This window comes from Sus scrofa, chromosome 15 (genome assembly GCF_000003025.6).
Source record: "Sus scrofa isolate TJ Tabasco breed Duroc chromosome 15, Sscrofa11.1, whole genome shotgun sequence".
Lineage (NCBI taxonomy): Eukaryota > Metazoa > Chordata > Mammalia > Artiodactyla > Suidae > Sus > Sus scrofa.
In genome coordinates, this window is record NC_010457.5 from 33,939,259 (window position 1) to 33,960,645 (window position 21,387).

At 40.3% G+C, this 21,387-nt stretch overlaps 1 long non-coding RNA gene across 1 annotated transcript in view; it reads right to left on the bottom strand.

The window, feature by feature from the left end:
- LOC110257104 overlaps positions 228–21,387 on the bottom strand; it is an 85,837-nt gene continuing 64,677 nt past the window's right edge. Inside the window, exon 3 of the long non-coding RNA XR_002339330.1 lies at positions 228–415. This is a non-coding gene — a long non-coding RNA (uncharacterized LOC110257104). The remainder of the gene's footprint in view (positions 416–21,387) is intronic.

The following is a 21,387-nucleotide window of genomic DNA, read 5'->3' on the forward strand; positions in this document are numbered from 1 at the left end:
AACAAGCACCTCAGCTTAAATAGTTCTACCAGAAATCCCCTGTGCAGCATCTATCTCCCTTCCACGAGTGCATCCTGCTGCCATTCCCCAGGGAAGGTCAGCTCCTCCCATCTTCATTCCAATCCCACACAAATACTTCCTGCAGATTAATCCAGAACCATACAGATGAACCAGACCTAAGACTGAGCTCCTGGCTCATTCCCCACAAGGCAGAGATGACCTTTCACATACCTGATTGGCAGCAGACAAACTGTGTGGCCCACTAGACCTCAGTAAGTACCAAATCCAAGCGTTCTCTGGAGAAGATGACACTGTTTCAGGAACATGGTCAGCTGAAAGAATGGCTCTATCACTTAGAGAAGCTTTGCAAATGTTTTCAAGGTCCTTTAACATTCTGCTGATCAAACTTCCTGATCTATAATGTGAGAATAAAAGTAAGAATTCAAATTATTCATGGAGGTTTTGAGATTAAATGAAGTAATAAATCTAAAGAACCTTAGAAATGTTTTTTGAAAGTATAGTGTTTTTATTACACCCCCCAAAAATAGATAAAATCTAATCAATGACATTAATTAAGAAACTGATGTCCAGGTGTTCCTGTTGTGGCTCAGCAGGTTAAGGTCCCAATGTTGTCTCTGTAAGGATGTGGATTTGGTCCCTGGCCTCCCTCAGTGGGTGTAGGATCTGGCTTTGCCATAGCTGTGGCATAGGTCACAGCTGCAGCTCCAGTTTGACCCCTGGCCAAGGAACTAAATTCCATATGCTGCATATGTGGCTGTAAAAAGAAAAAAAAAAAAAAAGAAAAGAAAAAAGAAACTGATGTTCAACACTGAAAACCTAAACACAGAATGAAGCTAAACACTCATAGTAATTGTGATTTGTAATGGGAGAGAAAGGCCATAGCCTTACCATAGTGGAAACATTGCTGCAATTAATAAATGTTAAAAGTTGAAAGTGAAAACAGAAACAGGAGAGGTAAAATGTTCCAGTTTGTTTCATAGCATGAAGTCAAAAGAGACACTATAAAATCTATATCAAAAGAGTGGTTTAAATATTATGAGTTCTAAATGTAAGAAGGAAAAAAATAGTACAACTTGTAAGCCACTTGCAGAAACATGTATCTTCAAACATATATGCAAACTAAGGAAAAAGAAACAATATCACCGAGTATGTGAGGAAAAGCACAATTAAATTCCACCCCTACACAGTTACCCAAGAGAAATAAAAACATATATACCAAAACATGACTTTTACAAGGATTTTCACAGTAACATTATTCAAAATATTTGAAAGCTGAAAACAACTTAAAGGTCTATTAACTGGAAAAAATCTAAACAGATGTCGTATACTCGTGTAGCAGATCTCTATTCAACAATAAAAAGGGAATAAACTTTGTAGAACAGGAATTGTATTCACAAACATCATGTTAAGAAAAAGAAGCCAGACACAACAGAATACACACCATACGGAAGTCTACAGTGGGCAGAACTGACCTCCCAGGAGAAAAATCTACAAGTGGTTGCCTGTGGGTATTGGATATTGACTGGGACCGGTGGGAGGGAACTGTCTGGTCTTGAAAATATTTTGTCTTGATTTAAGTGGAAATTTCATGTTGACAAAATTGTCAGCGAAATGTAACAATAGTTCATATCACCTTATTGTTTGCAAATTATGCTTCAATGAAACAGAATCATAAGATTTAACTTACAGAATGGCAGAATGCAGAACAATCTTTTCTGCTATAGAAATGGTTATGAATGGAATTAAGTAACCTATCTCAGAATTAATTAAAATGTAACAGAAACCATTTCCATACGCTACATGAAAGAAAAAAATTAAGCATATATGTTTAAAGTATAAGCAGATATGTTTGAAGAGTTATAGAGAAATTTTATTGTCAGCACAAATGAACCTTTCCACAGAAAAGAAAATCATAGACATGGAGAACAGACTTGTGTTTGCCAAGGGGGGCGGGGAGGGGGAGGGAGCGGGATGGATTGGGAGTTTGGGGTTAATAGATGCAAACTAGTGCCTTTGGAATGGATAAGCAATGAGATCCTGCTGTATAGAACTGGGAACTATATCTAGTCACTTATGGTGGAGCATGATAATGTGAGAAAAAAGAATGTATACACGTATGTGTGACTGGGTCACCTGGCTGTACAGTAGAAAATTGACAGAACACTATAAACCAGCTATAATGGAAAAAATAAAAATCATTTTAAAATAAAAAAATCTTATTGTAGTTTTTGAAGAGCAAAATATAAAAAAGAAAAACGTATCTGCTAGTTTCAGAATGACAAACTAATTAATAGTACTTTCATATCCTGAATACAAATGTTTAAAAAAGGTATATTTCTATATGGTTATATGCAAGGATCACCAAGACCAGTTGTTTCATGAATAAACCAAGTCACCAAAAGAGTTTTCTATGCTGCCTCTTCATATGTTAAAAATATATATGCATATGCATGAAGTACATGAAAAATAACTAAAATTAAAATAAGATTATACTAGAAACTTTATTTTAATCTAAGGTAATGAGACTTGAGTCCAGCAAGGAAATTCTGGGAGAAAAAGCTTCTCTCAGCAAGGAAATCTTTGGCCCTGTCCTTGTTCATAACTGATTTTGACAAATAGGTCTTATAAGTGGGAGGGGTGGCATCCTTTTAAATACCATCAACTAGCTTGAAATCAGTTTAATTAAAAGTCAGGCACAACCCTGGGTGAAAAAGGCTGTTTAGCAAAGACTTAATAGATTTTTGCAAACACTAAACTCTTTATTTTCCTTTTCCAAACCCCTTGATAGAATCTAGATAAACTAAGGTTACATCAGTTTGGTAACCCCATAACAAAATAAGTTTAATAGTGGCAGGCACTTCACTGAATCTATCCAGACCTATGTACCTTAATTGGTTTCTTTTATCAAATGTTTGCAAGGCAACATTTTCTACCCATTGAATGTTGGATTTTGCTAAAATTTGGAATTCAACTTATTTCTCAAGTCAGAAAAACTCAACTCTAAACTCCCAATAGGCCAGGAAGTCACCCCATGGAAACTTAACATGTGGCCAGAACAGTCATGCTGAAATTTAACGCACATGTCATCAATTTCTTGGCCAACTCTTCTATTTGCTTTCCACTGTTTACAGAGTAAAAGCCACATCATCTACCACGGCCAACAGTGCGGTGCCTGCAGATTCCAGTCACTCTTCCCTTCCTACCTCCCTCTCTTCCTCCAGGTCAATGGAGCCTATGAGCCCTTCCATTTGCCACAGCCTCTGCCAACTGCTGCTTTACTTGGCATCCATGTGAATGGGCTGTTACTGCCTTGAGGTTACTAACTGTATTGTATTGTACATCTGTCTTTGCTGGATAATCCATGACCCCAAACTTGAATGACTTAAAACAGAGAGGAAACCTTATCTCACAGACTGTGGAACAGAATCCAAGCCAACTTCACTGGACGCCTCTAGCTCTGTTTCTTGGAGGCTCAGCCACATTACTGGCTGTGTTTACACTCTCATCTGAAGACTTGACCATGGAGGATCAGCTTCCAAGTTCACTCATGGAGCTGCTGTCCAATCTCCAAAGAACCACCCTGGATCTGCTAACTCACTCATCTGTGCCTCTGAGCAAGGCCACCCTACCCAGAGGCAGCAGGAGACTGAATTTTTATAAATTAATTTCATAAGTGATACCCAATCACTATCACATTCTACCTGTTGCAAGTGAGTCAAAATCCAGTTTAGACAGAAATGAGGATGTGAGTGCAAAGGAGGTGGGGATCTTTGGGGACCATTGCAGAAGCTGCCCACCATGCCAGCTAGTGATAGACGAAGTCTATGCAAAATAGGATAGACATCTCTCAGCAGCCTTTTTCCACTTGGTATTTTCTCCATCCCACGTATTTTTACATTTTCATTACATTTTTACTTTACACTAGAATATAAACCACATGAGAGTAGGGTTTTCAATGCCCTTTCTCACAGCTGTATTCCCAGACATCTGACACATATTTGTTGAATCACCTGCATCTTTGTTGACTACTTAATCTCTTTCAATACAATCTTAGAGATGCTGTGAGTTTAAACTAAACAAAATGCTCACCTGTCCATCAGCCCTTTTTTAGAAAATCCTTTATATTACTAAATGGAAACCTATCTTGTTAAAAAAAAAAAAAAGGAAGCCTTTGTCTTAATCCATTGGGGCTGACATAATAGGATGCTATGGACAGGGTGGCTTTTAAACAACAAACATGTATTTCCCACAGTTCTGAATGCTGAAAATCAGAGGTCAAGGTGCTATCACAGTCATGGTCTGGTGAGGAACAATTTCCTGATATTTTTCCCATGTCCTGACATGACAGAATGGGCAAGAGAGCTAGCTCCCTGAGGTCTCTTTCTAAGGACGTTAATCAATCCATGGGGGATCAACTTTGTGACCCAATTATCTCCTAAAGGGCCCACCTCCTAACACCATCATCTTGGGGTTTAGAATTTCAATGTACGGATTTTGGAGGGACAAAGTTTTGATCCATCACAGGCAGTGTGATAAAGGTTTATGAGGTTATGTATAAATGAATACAGTTGCCGCAAAGAGGGAGGAATTGATTAGCAGGAGTAGGGGCGATGATAGTCAGACTGTGGCGACAGCAGGTAACAGAGGACTTTGGACTTGAAGGATTGAAAACTTGAGCATTGAAAACTCAGACAATGCTCAGTTTTTACACAGAAAGAAGATGCAGGGCAGAGAAAGCACAAGCATGAATGAATTATGTCTCTGTATCTGTCCATCATCTATACATCATAAAGAGAATGCAACATACAGTGCTGAACTAGAGAGGATGTGGACAGGAACAGGAGATTGGGCTGGAGAAGAAGGTTACAACCAGTCTCTGAAGAACACAATAGGCCATGGGGAAGGCACTTTGGACTCACATGTAGACAAGATCTATTTAATAGTAGACTTTCCAGCTATTTAAAATAATGAGTTAGCCAACGCAGAAGATAGAATATATATATGTTATATGTGTAATAACATTTTACTAAATGTTTTAAAAAGAAGTATTCATAATTCTAGCATTCAATGGTCACCTAGTTGCCAACAGGAAGAACTGGTATCATGCTTTATTTAAGTCTTTTTGGACATATAGTCATACAAAAGAATAATATAAGATGTTTAGTATTACAAAATATTTTGTATCCTCTACATGCAACCAAATGAGAATGCACACTAGTTCATAACTGTGTCTGCAAGCACATACTGGAGTACAAAATGTGGAGATAACCAATGCTCAGTGAGATGATGGGGCAATGGCTCTTTGTTATGTAATCACACGCTGCATTCATGCTGTCTGAAAGGAACAATCTGCCTTAATTAAACTGCTTTTTCCTTTTCTTGGACATTCCTGCTGCTCACATTACAACCAGAACCAGCTCTGCCTCAGACAATGCTCCAGGAGGATCCACAAACCTGCACAGCATTTGGACAGCATCATCTTTTGTTTCAAATACACAGAGAAAATGATGGGAGAAGCATTTCTTTGGGGTCTGAGGAGTGTTGGTCAGAGACTGGCTGTTTCCTGGTTCTGTGGTTCCCGGACGCAGTGTGACAGAACCAAGAAACAGACTTTGAATGACAGGCCCATGGTCCCATAAAGCATTTGTGCTGGGCTGAGTGCTGGGGGTTCTTAGAACCTGAGGCCCAGGGCAGCAGTCCCTGGAGTAAACAGTGTTTTGAGACCGAAAAAAAATCTACATTCTATTAGCTCTATAATTGTTTCCCTTTTGGAAAAAAAAAAAACAACAACACTAAAATACATCCTCAAATTCTATCAAAATCTTCCACAATTCAAAGATTTTCACACATCTTTCCTAGGGAATCTACAGTGGATTTACCTGCTCTCTTTCCTGATTTCTCTGTCAAGAAACTATTCCATTATCCATCACACTGGCCACTTTATTGCTAGTATCCCTAACTATTTACCACACTCTTTACCTGATGGAAAAATTTTAACTCTCAAAGAATCAATGAAAATGCTACAACAAGTAAGCCTGTACCTGGTCAGGTGGACGTTTTAACAAACTCTTCTATGTGGGAGCCACAGAAATGTTCCTTGTCTCTAACCTCACTGGGCGCAGGAAGAGAGTCCTCACTAGAGCAGTGCTGTGCTAAGGCCTTAATCTTGGGCTTTCCAGCATCCAGAACTGTCAGGAATACATTTCTGGGTTATAAGCTGCCAGGCCTGCAGTAATTTGTCATCACAGCCTGTGCAGATCAAGCCAATCACTCTCTCGATGCTTCTCCTCTCTCCTCTTCCTCAAAGGTGAGCAGCTACAAGCAGAGGCCTTGGCACCTGCCTCCATCGCCCATCCATGTCTCTGGTTTCCACCTTAACAGTCCAGCTTTTTTTCCTCAACAAGGTCACAAATTAATTCCTTATTTATAGCTATAATAAGCATTTCTCAGTAGTAATTCTAATGATTGTACTAATTAACAGAAGTCCCATCAGCACCAAGATAAAGCGATCCTTTGGTCCTTTGCTCTTCTGTAAGGGAAGCTCTGGGGGCCACAGCACCGGCACTCTTGTTTTCCTCCACCTTCCAGGACACTCCTTTAGCCTCAGAACATGCGACTTCCTCTTCTGGTACTTTCATCATATCACACATATTATACTCTTTTTGGAGCCACATACTTGCAGTTGATTTCAAGTTTATCTGCATCTCTTAAGTCTATCTGCAATTTCATGCCTGAATTTCCAACTGTGTGTTGTAATTACAATTCAGGCCTCTGACTTCAAAATTTTGGACCATATGTACTTTGAATATAGAGGGATAGGTTGAAACATTAAAAGACCGACACATCAAGTTACACTGAGTTTACTTAAACATTCAAGGTAAAACAAATAGGAAAACACTTTTCTTTAAATATGAATAATGATTTTTATTTTTTCCATTATAGATGATTTACAGTGTTCTGTCATTTTCCTACTGTACAACATGGTGACCCAGCTACACATACAAGTATACATTCTTTTTTCTCACATTATCTTGCTCCTTAAGTGAGCAGACATAATTCCCAGTGCTACACAGCAGGATCTCATTGCTAATCCATTCCAATGGCAATAGTCTGCATCTATTAACCACAAGCTCCCAATCCATCCCACTCCCTCCCCCTTCCCCCAGGCAACCACAAGTCTATTCTCCAAGTCCATGATTTTCCTTTCTGTGGAAAGGTTCATTTGTGCCCTATATTAGATTCCAGATAAACGTGACACCATATGGTATTTTTCTTTCTCTTTCTGACTTACTTCACTCAGTATGAGAGTCTCTATTTCCATCCATCTGGCTGCAAATGGCAGTATTTTGTTCTTTTTTATGGCTGAGTATATATACCATTGTGTATATATACCACATCCTCCTAATCCAGTTGTCTGTTAATGGACATTTGGGTTGTTTCCTTGTCTTGGCTATTGTGAATAGAGCTGCAACGAACATGCGGGTGCATGTGTCTTTTATAAGGGAAGTTTTGTCTGGATATATGCCACAGAGTGGGAATGCTGGGTCATATGGTATTTCTATGTATAGTTTTCTAAGGTACCTCCATACTGTTCTCCATAGTGGCTCTGCCAGCTTACCTTCCCACAAACAGTGCAGGAGGGTTCCCTTTTCTCCACACCTCCTCCAGCACTTGTTATTTGTGGACTTATTAATGATGGCCATTCTGACTGGTGTGAGGTGGTATCTCATGGTAGTTTTGATTTGCATTTCTCTAATACTCAGGGATGTTGAGCATTGTTTCATGTGCTTATTGGCCATCTGTACATCTTCCTTGGAGAAATGTCTATTCAGGTCCTTTGTCCATTTTTCCACTGGGTGGTTGGCTTTTTTGCTGTTGAGTTGTGTAAGTTGCTTGTATATTCTAGAGATTAAGCCCTTGTCGGTTGCATCCTTTGAAACTATTTTCTCCCATTCTGTAAGTTGTCTTTTTGGTTTCTTTTTGGTTTCCTTTGCTGTGCAAAAGCTTGTCAGTTTGATTAGGTCCCACTGGTTTATTGTTGGTCTTATTTCTGCTGCTTTGGGAGACTGACCTGAGAAAATATTCATGAGGTGGATGTCAGAGAGTGTTTTGCCTATGTTCTCTTCCAGGAGTTGGATGGTGTCTTGTCTTACCTTTAAGTCTTTCAGCCACTTTGAGTTTATTTTGGTGCATGGTGTGAGGGTGTGTTCTAGTTTCACTGATTTGCATGCAGCTGTCCAGGTTTCCCAGCAATGCTTGCTGAAAAGACTGTCTTTTCCCACTGTGTGTTCTTGCCTCCTTGTCAAAGATTAATTGACCATAGGTGTCAGGGCTTATTTCCGGGTTCTCTGTTTGGTTTCATTGGTTTGTCTGTCTGTTTTGGTACCAGTACCACACTGCCTTGATGACTGTGGCTTTGTCATATTGCCTGAGGTCTGGGAGAGTTATGCTTCCTGCTTGGTTTTTGTTCCTCAGGATTGCTTTGGCAATTCTGGGTCTTTTGTGGTTCCATGTAAGTGTTTGGATTGTTCGTTCTAGCTCTGCATAAAAATGTCATTGGTAAATTGATAGGGATTGCATGGAATCTGTAGATTGCTTTGGGTAGTGTGGCCATTTTACAACATTAACTTTTCCAATCCAGGAGCATGGAATAGCTTTCCATTTCTTTACGTCTTCTTTATTTTCCTTGATTAATGTTTTATAGTTCTCAGCATATAAGTCCTTTACTTCTTGGTCAGGTGTATTCCCAGGTATTTGATTTTTGGGGGTGCAGTTTTAAAAGGTATTGTATTTTTGTATTCCTTTTCTAGTATTTCCTTGTTAGTATACAGAAATGCGACTGATATCTGAATGTTTATCTTATGTCCTGCTACTCTGCTGAATTTGTTGATCAGTTCAAGTAGTTTTGTAGTTGAGTCCTTAGGGTTATCCATATATATTATCATGGCATCTGCATACAGTGACAGTTTTACCTCTTCTCTTCCTATTTGGATGCCTTTTATTCCTTTTGTTTGTCTGATTGCTGTGGCTAGGACTTTCAGTACTATGTTGAATAACAGTGGTGAGAGTGGGCAACCTTGTCTTGTTCCAGATGTTAGTGGGAAGGCTTTCAGCTTTTTTTCCATTGAGTATTATATTTGCTGTGGGTTCGCCATAAATGGCTTTTATTATGTTAAGATATGTTCCCTCTATACCCACTTTGGTAAGAGTTTTGATCATGAAGGGATGTTGGACTTTGTCAAATGCTTTTTCTGCATCTATTGAGATGATCATGTGGTTTTTGACTTTTGTTTTGTTAATGTGATGTATGACAACTGATTTGTGTATGTTGAACCATCTTGTGAACCTGGGATGAATCCCACCTGATCTTTTTGATATGTTGTTGGACTCGGTTGGCTAAAATTTTGTTGAGAATTTTGGTGGCTATATTGACCAAAGATATTGGCCTATAGTTTTTTTTTTTTTTTTTTGGTCGTATTTTTGTCCAGTTTTGGAATTAGGGTGATGGTGGCATCATAGAATGTCTTTGGGAGTGCTCTTCTTCTTCAACTTTTTGAAAAAGTTTAAGGAGGATGAGTATAAGTTCCTCTTTGTATGTTTGGTATAGTTTGCCTGTGAAGCCATCTGGTCCTGGATTTCATTTGCAGAGAGTGTTTTTATGACATATTCAATTTCATTTCTAGTGTTCAGTCTGTTCAGTTGATCTGTTTCTTCTTGATTCAGTTTTGGCAGACTGTACATCTCTAGAAATTTTCCATTTCTTCTAGGTTGTCAAATTCATTGGCATACAATTGCTGAAACTATTCTCTCATGGATTTTTCTATTTCTGTAGTATCCGTTGTAACTTCTCCCTTTTCATTTCTTATTTTGTTTATTTAGGTTTTTTCCTCTTCTCTTCTTGGTGAGTCTGGCCAGAGGTCTGTCAATTTTATTTACCTTTTCAAAGAAACAGCTCTTGGTTTTACAAATTTTTCTATTTTTTTTAATCTCTGTTTTATTGATTTCCTCCTTGAATTTTATGATTTCCTTCCCTCTGCTGACTCTAGGTTTCATTTGTTCTTCTTTTTCTAATTCATTTAGGTGGTGGGTTAAGTTGTCGATTCGAGATTTTTCTTCTCTTTTTCAGGAAGGCCTTTATTGCTATGAATTTCCCTCTGAGCACTGCTTTTTTGAAATCCCATAGATTCTGAGGGGTTGTGTCTTCATTGTCATTTGTCTCCAGGTGTTTTTTAATTTCCCTCTTGATTTCCTCATTGACCCATTGGTTATTTAGTAGCATGGTGTTTAGTCTCCATGAGGTCAGTTTTTTCTCATTTCTTTTCCTGAGGTGGATTTCTAGTTTCATGCCATTGTGGTCAGAGAAGATACTTGAAATAATTTCTACACTCTTAAATTTGTTGAGGTGAGCTTTGTGCCCCAGATGTGATCATTCTTGAGAATGTTCCATGTGCACTTGAGAAGAATGTATATTCTGATGTTTTTGGATGTAATGTCCTGAAAATGTCGATTAAGCCTAACTGTGCTCTTGTGTCCTTTAGGATCTCTGTTGCCTTATTGATTTTTCTGTCTAGAGCATCTGTCCATTGATGTGAGTGGGGTGTTAAAGCCTCCTACTATGATTGTATTCCCATCAGTTTCTCCTTTTATGTCTGTTAGTATTTGTTGGAGGTATCTGGGTGCTCCTATATTAGGGACATATATATTGATGATTGTAATATCCTCTTCTTGAATGGATCCTTTTACCATTAAATAGTGTCCTTCTTTATGGCCTTCCTTTTAAAGTCTATTTTGTCTGATATGAGTATTGCAACTCCTACTTTCCTGTCTTGTCCATTGGCGTGAACTATCTTTTCCCATCCCCTCACTTTCAATCTATATGTGTCCTTTGCCCTAAGGTGAGTTTCTTGTTAGACAACAGATTGGAGGAGTTGCTTTTTTATCCAGTATGCCCCTCTGTGCCTTTTGATTGGAGTATTCAGTCCATTGACCTTTAAGGTGATTATTGATAGATATGCATTAATTGTCATTTTAAAGCTTGTTTTCCAGTTGAGTCTATGTTTCTCTTTTCTTCTTTTCTTTTTTTAGTTGGAGGTTTCCATTTATTTGATGCTTGAGTACTTTTCCTTTTTTGTGAATGGAATGTTCGTTTTTGATTTGTGGTTGCCCTGTTTTTTCAGTATGTTAACCCCTTCCTATATCTGCATGCTTTACCCTGATAGTCATGTAGGCGCAAACACATCATTAAAATAAAAGAAGAATCTATATTTTCTTACTTTCCTTTCCCACTTTGTATCGTTTTGATGTCTTTTTTTTTCTTTTTTTTTCCCAACATCTTCATGTTTAGAACTGTATGCTAGCTTATTTAAGTGACTCCTTTCCAATAGTGGTTTCCTCCATCCTAACTCTTCTTTTTTTCTTTTCCTTTTCTTTTTTAATTTAGAGAAATCTTTTCAGTATTTCTTTTAGAATGGGTTTAGTATTGCTGTACTCTTTTAGCTTTTGTTTGTTGGGGAAATTCTTTATTTACCCTTCTATTTTAAATGATATTCTTGTTGGATAGAGTATTCTAGGTTGCAAAATTTTTCCTTTCAGCACTTTAGATATATCTTGCCACTCCCTTCTGGCCAGTGTTTCTGTAGAGAACTCACCTGATAGCCTTCTGGGGGTTCCCTTATAATTAATGCATTGCTTTTCCCTTACTGCCTTTAGAATCCTCTCTCTAACTGTTGCCATTTTTATTACAGTATGTCTTGGTGTTGGCGTATTTGGGTTCAACTTGTTTGGGGCCTTCTGTGCTTCCTGTATCTTGATGTCAGTATCCTTTAGATTTGGAAAGTTTTCAGCCATAATTTCTTCAAATATATTTTCAACCCCTTTTCTTTTTCTTCTCCTCTGGAATTCCTATTATGTGCAGATTGGTCTGCTGTATATTATTCCATAGGTCTCTTATATTACTTTCATGTTTTTGCATTTGGTTTTCTGTCTGCTGTCCTGCCTGGGTGATTTCCATAATTGCATCTTTCACGTCACTTCTTCGTTACTGTACATTATTCATTCTGGTCTTTATTGCCTTTAGCTCAGTTTCTGTCTCTGCAGATGAATTTTCTGGTCTTTCTTGGCTCCTTCTTATATTTTCTCCTTCCTTTCTAAAAGAATCTGCATTACTGTTCATATCCTCTTTTAATTCCTTCAGTATTTTCACTATCTCCCTTTTGAACTCAATGTCTGTCAGACTGCAGAGGTCCGTTTCCTTGTTGACTGCTTTAGGTGCATTTTCCTGTTGCTTTAACTGGGAATGGTTTCTGTGCTTCTTCATCTTGCTTGTGCTTTTCTTTTTCTGTGAGTTTGGGGAAGCGAAACTGTAGTCTTGTAAGGCTACTTCTCTTCAAGAATACCCCTTTGTATTTTTTTGGGTGGGGGTTCTATTTATTTTTGGTGTGGGAGTTTGAATCTTTTCTGTCTCTTTCTTCAGTGTGAGCAGGCTGTTTTTCCCCAGGATTCTCGGTGTGTTGTCAGGGAGAAGGAGGCAAAGGGTAGGGCCAGCATTCGGTGCCTGGCCATTGGGCTCTCAACAGCAGCAAGGACCTGCGGAGAGCTGGCACAGGCTACTCCTAGTTGCAGCCCCTGGGAAGTGGTAATGAGCTCTAGGCAGGTCTACAAGGTGACCAGAGCATTTGGCAGTAGCCGCAGCAGGGTGCGTGAGTTCCCAGGGGAGTGAGAGCAACAACAGCTTGTGTTGGATTGCAGTGCCCTCCTCTGAGGTGACTGGAACCACAGGTGGTGCCTGTTCAGGGATCCCTAGTGGTAACAGGCCATGACCGTCTCTGGAGTCAGTGTTAACTGTGGTGGTTTGCCCCTGGCCATCTGTAGACCTTGCATGAAGCAACCCATCTCACTCAGCCCTCATAGGAGGTGCTGTACCGGCTGCTCCTAGTTGCAGGATCCTGGGACGTAACAGAGATCAGGTGTGTGGGTACTGCCTGGAGCGTTTGGTAGTGGTAGCAGTGGGGCCAGTGTGTCACCAGGTGCAAGAGCACCAACAGTTGGTGTTTGGTCACAATGCCCTCCTCTGTGGTGCCCTTGAGGTGAATGGAGCTGCAAGTGGTATCCGTTCATGGACTGCTAGTGTTGGTGAGCCACTCCCACTTCTGGAGCCAGAGATATCTGTGGTGGTTTGCCCCTACCTCCTGTAGACCATGCAAGAAGCACCTTGTCCTGCTTAGCTCCGACAGGAGGTGCTGCACAAGCTGATCCTAGTTGCAGGTTCCTGGGAGGTACAGTCATGAAGCATTTGAGCACTGCCCAGAGGGTTTGGCAGTGGCAGCAGCAGGGGGGTTGTGCTCCCAGGGGAATGGGAGCAACAGCAGGTGGTGGTGTGTCACAGTGTCCTTTTCTGTGTGGTGCCCTCTGAGGTGGTTGGGGCTGAAAGTCATTTTTGTTCAGGCATCCCAGTGGTGCTGGGCCACACCCACCTCTGGAGTCAGAGATAACTGGGGCAGTTTGCCCGTCTATCTTCAGACCAAGCAAGAAGCACACTATTCCACTTAGCCCATGCAGGAGGTGCTGTACCAGCTGCTCCTAGTTTTAGGATCTTGAGAAGGAGCAGTGACCAAGTGTCTGGGTGCCATGCAAAGTGTTTTTCAGTGGCAGCTGCAGGGCGGGTGTGTTCCTAGGGGAGTGAGAGCAACAGCATATGGTGCTTGATTATAGTGCCCTCTTTTTTTCTTTTTTGCCAACCCCTGAGGTACCTGGGGTCACAGGTAGAGCCCACTCACAGGCCCCTGGTGGTGGCATGCCATGTCTCCCTCTGGCCTCTGAGAAGACAGCCTTGGTCTGTCCCTGCCACCTGTAATATCGTGTCAGAGGCGCCACATCACACATAGCCCCCGATGCCCTTAGCCCACAGAAGAGGTGCCTGGCCACCAGTAGCCTGCACAAGGAGCACCCAGTCTCCCCTAAAGGTGTTAGAAGCTTCTCACAGCCCTTAGCCTATGCCAAAGCCACCCTGCCCTCTATCAGAGAGCCCACAGGCATGCGCATACTCGGGTGCAAGGAATTTCCTGTGGCAGTCTGCCCCTCCTCCTCTCACCCTCCCCAACAATGGCACCTTGCCTCTCCTGCAGTTCTGGACCTTCTCCTGGGTTCCCTCTGCTGTGGCGTTCCCCTCCTCAGCCTGTGGCTTACCACTCCCCTGCCTGTGGCACACTGCTCCTTAGCCCCTCAGGCTTCCCTACACAAGTCAGTGCCTGTCCTCTTCCGGGACTGACCTCCGGAGCCTGAGTCTCAGCGCCCAGCCCCCGCCTGAACATCTCAGGCTGTGGTGTCCAGGCTGATGGTTCAGATGATCTCTGTGGCTCTCACTCCGTTTTGCTGGTCTCAGTCCAGCTGCTGCACTTTTCTGAGAGACTTTGAGGTCTCTCCAACTCGGCTGTTAGATGGCTTCCCAGAATATGGGTTCCTTTTCTCCTTCACAGCTCCCTCTCGGGAATGCTAGTCTTGTGCTGATTCCTTTTCTCCCTCTTTTTTTTTTTCTTTTGTTCTCCCCAGTTATGTCAAGAGTTCTTGCCCCTTTTGGAGGTTTAAGTTCTTCTGCCAGCATTCAGTTGATGTTCAGTGTGAGTCGTTTTACATGAAGATGTGTTTTATTGATGTATTTGCGGGAGAGAGTGAGAGTGACCTCTTACTCCTCTGCCATCTTCAAAAAGCCCCGAAAACACTTTTAAAACTTTAAAAATCGGACTTCCTATCTTGGCTCAGCAGAAACAAATCTGACTAACATTGGTGAGGATACAGATTCAATCCCTGACCTCACTCAGTGGGTTAAGGATCCAGCATTGGCGTGAGCTGTGGTGTTAGTCAAAAACTCGGCTTGGATCCTGCCTTTCTATAGCTGTGGTGTAGGCTGGCAGCTATGGCTCTGATTTGGCCCCTAGCCTGGGAACCTCCATATGCCATGGGTGTGGTCCTAAAAAGACCGAAAAAAAAAAAAAAAAAGCTTTAAAAATCAAGGTATGATGAAAGAAAGATCTGCCAAAAAAAGATTATGCTTGTATAATCTAAGTTATTGTTGAATGAGGAAGGAAGGAATTTATACATTCATAAACTATTTGCCAGCTAAACCTTTCTGCTACTAAATGTATTAGTTTGAAACTCCAGGTAAATTCGTGATGGGCCTGGACATCTGAACATGGCCTTGAATGTGAGCCCAGCTCCTTGCTAGATGACTCCTTCAGCATTTGAATACAGGATTAACAAGGCCAGCTTGCTAGCCTCCACGTTACATCTGCCTCTGGGATGCAGAATAGTGAAAGAACTGTTAATTATTTTGTTTTGTGGGTGATGAAAGCTCTGTGAATGGCAACTCATCACTCAGTGAACAGCTGTGATGGAAAGGACCAGCTCTGCCCATCATGGAATTCAAGCTTGCAGGTTGGGGGCGGTGGCCAAGACTGACTTAGAAACCCAGGCTGTGAAGATGAACAATACACTGCGATTTATAAAACACTTTTAAAGCTTTATAATTTTGCTTCATATTAATGATAATATTCATAAAAATACCGAATTATTTGGAACTCACTGGTTTTCTCTATTTTTACTGCTGTTTGTATTTATATATCAAATATGTAAGCACTTATTTGCTTTTATGTATTTGCTTCTAATACATTATCATCATGACACTAGCATTCTTTCAAACATATTAGCTTCGACCTTTTTTCTTTTAAAAAATTTTCAACATATTTTGTTTTCACTTAGGCTGAAGACTATTCAAATGATTTATCTCCAAGTGATCTTTAAAAATGTATTCAAACCTACTTCATAGGGAGACTTACTTTTAATTACAATAAATTCTGAAATAAAGTACCAGTATTTGCTACAATTTAGTATTATTTTGGGCTTGTGCATTTGCTTTGTTTTCAGTCACTCACCATTTTCACTGATTAAAATGCATATAATACATAATAGTTATAATACACACATATATATCCATACACATTAATTTTTTTCAATTATATGAGCTTGATTTTCATTTAGACTTTTTGGAAGATTTTTTTACCCAGATGTTCTAATTGCCTGTTTCATCCCAATCTGCAGTAACCACATATTCAGAGGCATACAAATTATACTATTCTCTTTTTTAAAAAAATTAGACTCTTGTTCAATATATTGTCTTATTAAAATTGAGATGTCTCATATGCCAATGTGATGCATATGAAAATGGATTTTCTGGCCTTACTCTTCAAAGATGAGTAAGGCCAGAATGCTTCGGGTATTTACTCTTGAGGTATATTTGTGGCAAAGAAATATACAAGAATGCAAAACCAACCCACCAAGTTATCTTTTAAAAGTATCAATCTATATTTGTGCTCCACCCACAGAGTTTTTAATCAGAATCCCCAGAAATAGCATCTGGTATATGCATCTGAATCATTTCTGAGATGACTCTAATGTGCATCCTGGTTAAGACTCCCAGACTTAAGGAGTTATATGTTTCCAACAGACAAAAGGAGAAAGAAATGCACTGAAGAAGTGAAATGAAGGCATTTAGTTCCAAAATAAAAAGCATTTGAGTTGATAAGAGTATTTAAAAAGGAAGCTATGATAAATGTAGAGAAAGATTCTTCAAAATTCACCAACAGGCTCACAAGGAGAGCCCACGATCCAGTTCTGTGTGAGAGCTGCATGCTGTGACAACGGGGTCCCCACAGTCCTCATCTCCTAACCCCGCCCCCACCCCACTGAGAGTGGTCAGGGAGTTTGTAAGCCTGGATTTGAGGGTGGCACTGGAAAGCCTTGCTACAGTCAGAGATACAAACTGTAGAGTATTTAGTCCTGAGTTATCTGTAGTGAACTGAGCAGTTTTGGTGCTGATCAATCTGCAGGCTGGAGGGGTGCTGGACACAAGAGCCATCACTGTTTAAGGATGGGGTCCAGAGAACAGTCTGTGCCCGTGGCCACTCACTCAACTTTACATCAGTATTCTCAAGTTTGACTCAGGCAAGCTGCTGTCATAAACCCACTACTTGAACATCTCTCTGGAATAGTTATTTTCAGTCTTTGCTGCGTACCTAATTCACTCATGGATCTTATTAAAATGCTGACAATAGGTCCCTACATCCCCTATTTCAGAGATTCTGACTTCTTTTGCCTATGGTGGAACCAGACTGCAATGATTTTTCAAAGGTCCCTGGATAATTCTGATGCTCAGACAGAATTAGGAACCTCTTCTCTAGAATTAAAGTGCTTTTACATTAGTATTTTAGAAATATTTGATAAGATTAAAGAATCTGAAAAATTACGACATATACACTAAAGTGAAGGTAGATGAAATCTATAGTTTATATAGAGTTTAAAAAATTATGATACAATTTTCTCAGGAAAGAAATTTCAGTAACAAGAGTTATGCTGTATCCATCTTTGAAGCAGAAAAACCTGTCTCATGAAAAGAGAGGAGAGAATGTTAATTCATAGGGACAACATGCCCCAGTACAAGACAGAAAATATAAAATTAATAAGTTTGACATTTAAGGAAGCAGTCTTGCCAAACAAGAAGGCAGGTTTGTTCTGAATAACAACAAATATCTTTGTGTGAGTTAGAAGAGTATGAAAGCCAATGTGGGTAAATTAAACACACAGGGATGCACATGTGTGTGCGTACAGGCACACAACACACACACACACACACACACACACACTCATCAGGTTCTATATTTTTACCTGGTAATTATACAGCCAGTAATGGCTGGAACACAGTTAAATAATGTATTTAGCAATAACAGAAAATCTTCATTGGTTATAAGATATCATAATTTGTTGTTTTCACCTACCATTCCTATTTTAGACAACTAATAAGCACATTAATCATAATTTGAATATTAAAACCAAATACTTTTTTATAAATATAATAATATTTTTACATTGCTTTAAAGTTTAAAAATAATTTTCACATTCATCATATCCAGCTGTCATGGCTGCTATGATTAAAAAAGTTAAGGCTGTGGAAGCCCTCGTTAATTCTACATTACTGTCGTCTTTGTGATAACAGTAGGACAGATGTTACCTTGCTTACTTGACAGAAGAACCAGATGATGTTCAATGATTTATTGCAGGTAAATCATGAGCAGAGTCATGCAGGGCTATTTCCATACCTCGGCTCACACATAAATGCCCACACACATATTTACAGGACATATACTTTTATAAGCATACACAGACCTATGCCTATGATTCTACCTGCAGCAATATAAGTACACATGCATATTCACAGACATACATATACATAGACTTACACATTTGTATTAATGTATTTCACCATGTAGTATATTTCACCCTGTCACACACACAAAGACCACAGGATCTATAGTGAGGTGGAGTCTTGAGCTCATTTGGTTCAATATATACAACATCATACCCCCAACTAAATGTTTGATCTCTGCTGAGGTTTTACCAGCGTCCACTTCACGGGATGCTTAAAGAGGTCTACTCAGGATAAGTGTACACTGTTCACCCTTACCCAAGCAAGCACTCACTGAGAAACATCAGTCCTGAGACCTGAGGCACTTTCTGCCCACTTTTGGTGTCGTACCCCCAAAACTAACAGGGAAAAGGTGGGGCACGGGCTCTGTGTACCTGCTCCACACATGTGCTCCATATGTGTTAGTCACTATATGTTTTGTAAAGATGAACACGCAGAACTAATGACGTGAGGAGACACTCACTCCCAGAGCAGTTGAGGCCCTGGTTCCACTGACCCTTGGTCTCTGTGGTTCCAGGACACACCCACTTCTACTGCATCACCAACCCTTGTGAAGAAGCTGAGCTATTTCCACAGATTTTCCTAACTTGTCAGGGTGGACTACTTTTAGCAAACCAAATTTGAATAAACTTCCCTGGAATTTTTCTTCCTCTAAATGTTTTTTCGATATCTAGGACATTTGCTCTAAGACAGCTGGGAGAAAACAACAGATGGAGACAGAGACTGCCAGAAGGTGAGGAATTCCTACAGAAGGAAGTGTGAAGAAATGGCTCCAGTTTTATATCCTCCTGTGCTGGACCTGCTTCTGCTGCTCTTGGTGAAAGCTACAGGTTTCCCTGGTTGAGATTACATGCCTCTCCTCTAGTTTGGGTCCAGTCTGCAGGACGATGTCAGGGACCCCCGCAAGGGATGCCCTTCTGTCCTTCATTGACTTGGGAGGCTATTCAGGAAGCACCCAGGAGGCAATGTTTCACAGTGTGCATGAAAAGGTTACCAACAGGTTTAATGGCCTCTCCTCTGTGTTCTCTCTTACTCTTTACCTCCTTTGACACGTTCCATACCTCCTCTATGGCTCAGAATCTACCAGGGTATATTGTTCATTATGCAGAGGATACCCTGAGAATGCCAAAGAGGAAGCTATCTGCCCCAGTCAGTAAGTGGACTAGTTACCCTTTGTGCAGGGTATCTACAAGGGAGAATTTTGTTGTTCGTGACCTGCCTTAGTTACTGAAATTCCGTGCAAAAAGATGTTAGAAATACAGAACCTCCTGGAACCATATAAGACACTGAGTATCCTTACAATGAGGAAAGAACAATGGCTTCACCTTTAATTATTTATCTACAACAACAAAGAATGAAACATTTTGTTCAGCACCAAATTTATTCAAGACAACACACTGAGGTCTGGTCATAACGAATAAATAATTCCTCTCCAAGAATTTATAAAACAGCTCTTCTGCTCATCCCTCTGGAAAAACAGCATGTTTTATCTCACTTGGGTTTCCGCATGAATAAGTCTATCTCCACTAAAGCACATGAAAATGGAAGTGTTTCTTGTTGGTTACTCCGTATTTGCTGAATGATTTTTTTCTTCAAACTGTCTTGCATTAATCAAAATGCCTTCCAAGTTCAGAAAACATGTGACACGGTTGTTTTCATTTTTCTTCAGCTCTGCTCATCTCCATATCCCTCTCACACCTCGAGACTGAACATTCATTTTTTAGAACTATGCTGAGGTGATCAATATGATACTGAAATTCTTTCTTACTGCCAATTTACTATTTTGCTATATTTTTAGATCATTACAATGAAATGGTGATGGGCCCATATACAGTTCCAATCTTCATGTAACTGCAAGACTTCATTGAATACACATGTAAATTTACTAGGCATCTAGAATATTTTCAAAATTATACTACACCTTAGCTTTTATTTTTTTTATTTTTTTTTTATTTTTTGTCTTTTTGCCATTTCTTGGGCTGCTCCCGCGGCATATGGAGGTTCCCAGGCTAGGGGTCTAATCAGAGCTGTGGCCGCCAGCCTACGCCAGAGCCACAGCAACGCAGGATCCGAGCCGTGTCTGCGACCTACACCACAGCTCACGGCAACGCCGGATCTTTAACCCACTGAGCAAGGGCAGGGATCGAACCCGCAACCTCATGGTTCCTAGTCAGATTCGTTAACCACTGCGCCACCACGGGAACTCCCACCTTAGCTTTTAAAGCTGGCGCATCACTTATAAATAAGACAGGTACAGAGAAAAAACACATTTTAAATTGTCCACAAAATCAGTGCAGAAAAGGAACAAAGATTTTAAGCAGTGTATACTAGTCTTGGCAGTAGAACAGAGCCCTGTGGGTCCTGTAGGAGGTGGGGACTCAGATGGTTGATACCAACTATCAAGAATAAGGCAGAGCTTATCCATTCATCAGTGGACACTTAGATTGATTCCATGTCTTGGCTATTGTGAATAGTGCTGCTATGAACATGGGGTTGCATGCACTCTTCAGGACAGTGATTTTGTATCATTCAGATAAATACCCAAAAGTGGGGCTTCTGGATCATACAGTAGATCTGTTTTTAATTTTCTGTGGATCCTCCATGGTGTTTTCTACCAAGGTTGCACCAATTTCCATTCCCACTGGCACCACACAAGTGTTCCTTTTTCTCCACATCCTCACCAACATCTGTTACTTCATGTCATTTTGATACTACCCATTCTAACAGATGTAGTAGTTATTATTATTATTATTATTATTGCTTTTTAGGGCCATCCTCCTGGCATATGTAAATTCCCAGGCTAGAGGCTGAATCAGAGCTGTAGCTGCCAGCCTATACCACAGCCACAGCAATGCTAGATCTGAGCCATATCTGTGACCTACACCACAGCTCATGGCAACACTGGATCCTTAACCTACTGAGTGGGGCCAGAGATTGAACCCACATCCTCATGGACACTAGCTGGGATCCTTACCACTGAGCCACAATGGAAACTCCCATATGTGGTAGTTTTGATTTGCATTTCCCTAATGACTAGTGATGTTGAGCATTTTCTCATATACCTGTTGGTCACTTGGATATCTTCTTTGGAAAAATGTCTTTTTGGGTCCTTT